The sequence below is a fragment of the Saccoglossus kowalevskii genome, chromosome 5, assembly GCF_978046115.1.
Source record: "Saccoglossus kowalevskii chromosome 5, keSacKowa6.1, whole genome shotgun sequence".
NCBI lineage: Eukaryota > Metazoa > Hemichordata > Enteropneusta > Harrimaniidae > Saccoglossus > Saccoglossus kowalevskii.
Genome location: NC_140645.1, coordinates 12,441,389 through 12,449,719, shown reverse-complemented (window position 1 = coordinate 12,449,719; position 8,331 = coordinate 12,441,389). Strand labels below are relative to the sequence as shown.

General features: G+C 36.5%; 1 long non-coding RNA gene across 1 annotated transcript; it reads left to right on the top strand.

Moving 5' to 3' along the window:
• Nucleotides 1-240: 240 nt before the first annotated feature.
• Nucleotides 241-1,318, top strand: LOC146745507 (uncharacterized). Its single transcript, XR_014929501.1, has 2 exons — nucleotides 241-331; nucleotides 1,084-1,318. It is a non-coding gene; the product is annotated as an uncharacterized LOC146745507 (long non-coding RNA).
• Nucleotides 1,319-8,331: the final 7,013 nt, after the last annotated feature.

Below are 8,331 nucleotides of genomic sequence, written 5' to 3'. Positions count from 1 at the left end.
GGTTTAATTTTTTTTTTAATTTTTTTTTTAATTTTTTTTTATATAAATACTATAATTATTATTTATTTTATTTATTTATTTACTTATTATTATTATTTATTTTAATTATTTTTGACGTTACAATTATTTTGCTGCAAGAATGGTTTTGTTCGTGAAAGCCACCGGGATCTGAACAACCCGCATAGGAACTCTCGTTCCAGAACCAGGCAATTTACTCAGCCAATCACAGAGCGTCTTACAAAGCGGCTAAACTCATGTTTTGCGCAAGCGTAGAACTCCAGATGAAAAAATGGCTGATCACACATGTACTGCTGCAGAGGTGAAGTTCGAGGTAGGTTTACGCGTGTTTCGATGAATTTCGTAATTGTTACTGACAAACAACCGTTGTCTCCTTGCATACTTCGCATATTGTCTTGTAGCTGTTGTCCTGCAGCGTAACTTTGCATTCGATGGCTACTAGTATTTAGCTTCTCGGATGCGTGCCTTGGCATAACTTGCTGTTAGTTGGTTGACACATGTTAACCCGAAGATTTCAGAACACACTCGCATTTATCTGTTTTATGTGTTTTCTTAATGTCATTCAAGTCGGCCAATTTTCGCTTGAGTCACAGCATTTTCAGTATCTTCTACTTTGGTCTACGATATCTATGTATATGAATACATAGTGAACACATTTATTGCAGTATTTGTCATTATTTTGATTTTCGTCAAACGGTCAAAAGGTCAAATGGCGGTGTTGGCGCCGATAGTGTTGTTGTGAACGTTTCGTAGTTTTTTGTGTGGACATTGCGTTTGAAAATTTGATATACTCACGCAATAACGATTGAAGTCATTTAATATTCATCAGGAAGCTGCAATAGCTTGCACATGTTTTGTCACAATTGTGGAGATTATTTAAAGATAGACAGTACTGATGTTATGTCATTATTAATTATTTAATGCTTTACAAAAATTTGTTCACACTCCTTCCAAGTTTCAAATCCTCAAGCCCCTAAGACAGAGGAAAAATGAATTACCAGTATCTATATTAAAATAAGTGTTGTGTAAACACATATTGAGTATCTTCATTTTTGCTCTTTACAGGGGAAAGCCGACTATTGCTCAAAGTAACAAAGGCAGACGCAAGGAGCAGGAATGTGCACTTCGAGAGTATTTTTCCTATTTAAGAGAACTATGATCCTATTTTCCTGATGTGCATTGACCGCAACAGCATCCAAATTGTTACAGTCACAGATCAAGGACACAGGCTCCATTTCAGACTGTAATAATATAAATGTTTGTCCCAATAAGGCTAATGTTATATATGGTGTTTTGAAAATTGTACGTGATATCCCCTCAACTTTTTACTGGATGGTTGATAAGTTGAGAGAGGAAACTGACCAGTTTCCACGTCTACTGTTTATCACTTGATTATACATCTAGATTATATGATTACTTTGAAGAATATCCTGCCTCAATTTCTTACATTGGGATGTACCACAGCGAAACTGATTCTGTAGTATAAGAGTCTCACTTAAAAGAAATGACGAAAGTGTCACATACAGAGTTGCATATTATTTTTTGTACAACAGCTCTTAGAATGGGTATTAATTGATATGAAAAATTTTCATCATGATATTCATTTGATAATAGAGTTGTATGTACAGGAATTTGGGAGAGATGACAAACCATCTCATTTCTTTATTTTGTATCATACTTAAGAAACACAAATATATGCAGACGAGTGAAACTTTATGAAGATTTTGCTTCAATTTTGGAAATAAATCATTTGAAAGACAAAGTATTATATCACAGTTGTTGTGATATTTGTGTATCTAAGTGTTCATGTGTACATGGCAAAGATGAGAGTAGTTATATTGAAAGACATCTTATTCATTACTGTGCAGATAGTTATAGTGTTAGCAGTGACAATATAGAGTCTGATGCAATAATTGAGAATAGCTTATCAAGCACTGGTAAAGAGGACTGAATGTGCCATTGATAATAGCAGAGTGAAGTTGGTATAATCAGATTGGCATTATATTTGTTTTTCATTGTCATCTGATTAAAAACATTTGAAGAAGCATTTTCATAATGTTATTCATTGGTGAACGAGAATTGATCACAATTTACAAGTGTGACATGAGGATCTGTATTTGTTATCCAACAGATTCAAACAAATATCTCTGAATGTGAAAATTCTTATTTTGGGGATATTTTTAATCAAATGTTGATACGATGCCAAGTAGATTTTGACAAACTTCAATAATAAATAACTAATTAAATTTGTAAAACCTTTTTTTTACCCATTTTTTCCTCAGTATGAGTCAGACATGTTATTTGTGATTGACTACAGAAATTGTAGTTAAAAGCTCTGTCTTGCATATGAATTATTACTTGTAGTACAACATTTTCTTTTATTGGATCTGTCCCCATGCTGGGAATACAAAATGTACATGTACAGAGACATCAGTTATATTATTTTTAATAAATTATTGACAATTGCCAATGTGTCTTAATTGCTGTGAAAACAGTTTTATATTTTGTTCCCTACACACATTTAGAACTATAAAACCATGTACCTAGGGGGTGATCCTTGTTGACAATACAACTGCATTTTATTTTTTGACCAACAAATTGATTCTAACTGGCTAAAAACAATCATATCAGCTCTGCTGGGCACAGCCAACCATTTTTCAATCCAATAATTTCATCTGTATTCCGGAGAATCCTTTTTCCGGTGTATCCACTGGCAAGGTTTCCAGCTTTATTCAAAAACTTTTTTTTAAAACCAAAACTACATACGACATAGTAGCTACCAAACAGAAACAATCAGAAACTAAAAGAAACAAAATTAATAATTAGTTCACTTGTATTTACAGCTCCTATTCACGTTACGTCACGATAAATTATTCAATTATAGCGGCAAACACAGGGATTTCGCTGTAGTTTTCCTATTTTCCACGGTTTTCTTCGTGAAATCGTCCTCAAAATAATTGATGAAAAAGTTTCGGAACCCATCGACAGTAGAAACTTGAGGCGAAAATAATGAAAAAAACGGCTGTTACTGCCCGACCTGATTTCAGGTCGATAAAATAGAGCAACTCGCATAGGATAGAACTGTAGCTCTCTGATTTCGCGTTAACACCACGACGAACGAAATACACGACAGCGAAACCAAGCGAGCTACAGAACTGCAGCTAACATCCAACGCAAAATAACAAAAAGTGATTGATTGAGATCCATCATTACGAATGAATACAAACAAAATTGCTTCAATTTTCACAATATCATGTCATACAAACATTGTCAGTTGACTAAAGTTGTCTGTCGTTTGTTTTTTTTTACCAAGAAACGAATCTATAAATACACAATATACTTACCAATAACAACTCCGAAATCTTCACGCTGACGAAAAACAAAATGGCGACCATAACAAAAACACTCGCGTAATCTTACACATGTTACAACGAATTTGATTGGCTGCTGTTTTTCTCGTAAATTGTGAGACTGGAACGAGAGTTCCTATGCGAGTTGTTCAGATCCAGGTGGCTTTCACGAACAAAACCATTCTTGCAGCAAAATAATTGTAACGTTAAAAAATAATTAAAATAAATAATAATAATTATAGTAAATAATTAAAATAAATAATAATAATTATATAAAAAAAAAAAATTAAAAAAAATTAAGCCAACCAGGATCTTATTTTAATCAGATTGTCTCTATTACATGAGTGTGGAGTTTCTGCTTTTATTGTAAATGTTGCAGACTTTTGATCCTATCTTTATTACATGAGTGTGAAGTTTCTGCTTTATTTTATATTTTGCAGACTGTTGATCCTATCTCTATTACATGAGTGTGGAGTTTCTGCTTTTATTTTAAAGGTTGCAGACTTTTGATCCTATCGCTATTACATGAGTGTGGAGTTTTCTGCTTTTATTTTAAATTTTTGCTGAATTTTTATCTTATCTTGATCACACGTGGGAGTTTCTGCTTTTATTTTATATTTTACAGACTGATATTGTAAATGTTGCAGACTTTTGATCCTATCTCTATTTCATGAGTGCTTTAATATTAAAATGTTTTGTTTGATCCTAGCTCAGTACAAGTAGGCAGTTGATTCAACATCTTGCTCTAGTTTCTGCCTTCTTCAAAATAATTGTTCACTAAATAGTATCATCTGTTTATGTGCATCTCTGCACAGATTCATAGAGTATGTTTTGTAACAGTAATGCTGCTTAGTATCTTTATCATAGATCATGGCACCTGCGCGAAAGCGTAACACACTGAAAAAAGTTGTGTCACCACCACGGAAGCGTACCATGGCAACCAGGAGATGGAAAACCAAACAACCTGTTTCCATGGAAACAACAGCCATATATGATGTTGGTGCAACACCAGTATCAACACAGGATGTGCCAGCACAGCCTTCTCCTAGTATACCAGGGAGTCAACCAAGCACATCACAAGTATTAGCAGAAACAGCAGCACGTATTCAACAGTCTACTTCAGCATTACTCAAGGGTATTGAGACATTTACCAACCTAGCAAACTCGATGCAAACAAGTCAAGCTAACACACATGGGTAATCGGTTATTGCAACACCAACAACTTGTACGAGCATCCCAGCTACTACAACAGTGGTTGAAAATGCTGTTCTAAATACAGTTAACGTAATAACAGGTTCCTGTCCACAATATTTGGTACAGGAGCAGGTGGAAGGAGGGAAAGTTAGTCATTTTACAAGTGTAACTGTTCCATTAGGCGCTTGGGTGCCAGAAAAAGTTAAAAACAAAATTTGGTGTAATGAGTTTGTTGATTTGGGTAGTTTGTTGTCAAAATTTGACAAGGATCAGTATACATTATCAGTTATGAACCCTTCTCAGAGTGACAGTCCATCTTTCCGCCTGATTCCTACTGAAAAACAGATACCCATTGACTTAATTGCAAAATGGTCATCTGCTTTTCAAATTTTCATAGCAGTTTATTCAGCTAAGTTTAATTCTGATACACCTGGTCTTATGAAATACATGGATACTGTCAGGGAAATAGCAACTGGAGGAGGAGATTGGAAGTACTATGACACGAATTTTCGCAAATTACATCAACAGGCAGCCTTACCTTGGGGTCAGTTGCACATTGAGTTGTATTTGAGAGCAAAACAATCTCCTCGCCAGTCTTTCCCAAACAGTTTTCAGTCCTTTCGTTCCCAGGGCTTCTTTCCAAGAGGAGCATGTTACAAGTACCAGAGGGGAAAGCCATGTTCTGGATGCAACTACCATCACACATGTTGCTGGTGCTCTGGATCACACCCAGGTTTGGAATGCAAAACCCGCAAACAGGATTTGCAAAATGGACCTGGCGTTGGATATAGCTCAATCAACCCCAGTTTTCCCTATATGTCTATTACCCACCCCAATAAATATTGAGCAGTTACAACTAAGGTTATCTGGTTATGACCCTATTCTGGCTCAATACCTTATTGATAGTTTTAGTTGTGGTTTTTCTATTGGATTTTCTGGGAATAACATAACGTTTGATTCGCCTAATCTTAGATCAGCTGTTGAGCAACCAGGGGTTGTTGACAAAAAATTGCAGAAAGAATTATCTGCAGGCACGATTGCTGGACCATTTCCGACAAAATCCTTTAATAATTTTCATTGTTCACCATTGGGTGTTGTTCCTAAGAAGGTACCAGGTGAATTTAGACTAATTCATCATTTGTCTTGGCCACAAGGTAACTCCATTATTGATGGCATTCCACCTGAGCTAACTACAGTTAAGTATGCACGAGTGGATGACGCGGTTCAGGCAATTATATAATTTGGTGAGGGCTGCTACTTTTAGTCTATGTAATGATTTGGGAGTACCATTAGTTAAGGAGAAAACGGAGGGCCCTGCTACTGTTTTGTGTTTTGCGGGTATTGAATTAGACACTGTTTTGATGCAAGCTCGTCTCCCACTTGAAAAAATACAACGTTGCATATTTCTAGTTCAGCAGTTTCTGGGACGCAAAAAGGCAACTCTTAAAGAAATCCAGTCCTTGGTCGGAACGCTTAATTTTGCTTGTACTGTTGTCACCCTGAGGAGAGCCTTTTTAAGGCGCCTAATTGATTTGACTTTGGGTCTAACTCAACCTCATCAGCATCGCCGTGTCAATCAGGAATTTTAACTTTGCCAGTCAGCGAGGCTTTGATAGCCATGTTTTTAACAGACATGCACATGAACGGGTTTGCGGCAAATACAATCACCACAACTGCGTCAGCAATTAGTTACTTACATAAGCTACAGGGGTATAAGAATCTAACAGATTCTTTTGTTGTCAAAAAATTGTTATCAGCCATGCGAAAACAAACACCGACTATAGATAGGCTTTTACCTATATCACGCTCCATTTTGCACGCCCTTGTTGACTATTTGCCATACATTGTCAATGCAGGCTATAACCATCGATTATTTAAAGCTCTCTTCCTGTTCATGATCTATGCATGTACACGCATTGGGGAGGTAACTTTTACCACCAATAATAATGTTTCACATATCTTGCAATTACACGACATTGCCATTTTGCACCAGGGGTGCTCTGCAGATAGCTCTTTGAAAGTAACTTTTACCAAATACAAGCATGGCTATGCCCCTCAGGTCGTTATTATTGGTTGTCAACGTGTCCCCTACTGTCCAATTGCAGCAATCTCTACTTTTGTTGCGGTTAGGGAGCAAAAACCTGGGCCGCTGTTCTGTATGCCAGATCAACAGCCTATAAAACGTGATTACTTTATGCTTAAATTCAATGCAGGTCTACATTTTGGGGGCTTAAGCCCCCAATATTATAAGGGTCATAGTTTCCGTATAGGAGCTGCATCAGAGGCAGCAAGTTCTGGCTTGTCTGATGCACAAATCAGAAGTCTGGAAAGGTGGAAATCGGATGCATTTAAACTGTACACCCGTCAACACGCACAATTTTAGTCAAGCAACTAGCATGGGCAATAGTTGTTTTCCTATATTCTGATTTGGCTAGCATGGGCAGCCCTTATGTCATCCCTGAGTGTTAGGTATCTTCTCATTTTTGCATATAATTTAATTTTTATTTTTTGGTGTGGGGCTGACACAAGGTGTGTCTGGTGGCATGATTTGGCCCAACACTCAGTGACGTTAACTTTGTAATTTGTTCAACAAACTTGACTTGCTACTTTTAGTCAAGAGTTAGGGATTTTAAAAAAAACTTTGTTTATTCAATTAACTTGATATGTTACATTGTATTCAAGATTTTTCAATAACTTTTTCGCTTATTCAAGCATTTTGTTCACTTTACCCAAATAGTTAGGGTTTTTGAATAAACCGGCCACAACTGGGGTATCCAAAGTACGGTAACCCAGTTGTGGTCCTTTTTTCAGCCAAATACAGGTGTATTTCATTGTGTAAATGGGTTCCAGACACAAATAACATATTGCGGAAGCAATAGGCTTTGTGTCTGGAACGCAAGCGATAGTGCGCCATCAACGGAGCTGATGTGCGTAATGTGATGTCACTCTTGTTGCGCGAGGTGTGACGTCACTCCATCTTCAAGGCGTCACAACAGAAATGTAAGTGGTCTTTCTTAGTGTGGTAAATTGTGGAAATAATATTCATTTTCCCCTCCCTCCCACCCATGATTTGGCCCCACACTCAGTGACGTTAACTTTGTAATTTGTTCAACAAACTTGACTTGCTACTTTTAGTCAAGAGTTAGGGATTTTAGAAAAACTTTGTTTATTCAATTAACTTGATATGTTACATTGTATTCAAGATTTTTCAATAACTTTTTCGCTTATTCAAGCATTTTGTTCACTTTACCCAAATAGTTAGGGTTTTTGAATAAACCGGCCACAACTGGGGTATCCAAAGTACGGTAACCCAGTTGTGGTCCTTTTTTCAGCCAAATACAGGTGTATTTCATTGTGTAAATGGGTCCCAGACACAAATCCTTTTGCAATTAATAGTAATGTTCATGTTTTTGAGAGTTTGATAATCTGTTTTTAAATTAATCTAAACATTATATCACACTTTTGCTTTCTGCTCTTGCACGTCGTGGTTAAGTGGCACCACAAAGCATCTAGTATGAGAGTTCCCACATGTATTACATTCAATGGGATATCTCGAACTTGGCTTCCATAAAGCCGCTATATTAACGTCCTACCGTTTGCAATGCATCTATGAAGTACCTCGACATACGGATTATTCAGGTGATGTACGTTTTATAACAGATACAATAACAATGCTTCTAATGCACATTGCTTTTGTTTCTTTGAATACAATAACGCTATAACAAAAATATACTTGTGGAATAGTGTTCACATGGCAATGTGAAAAAAA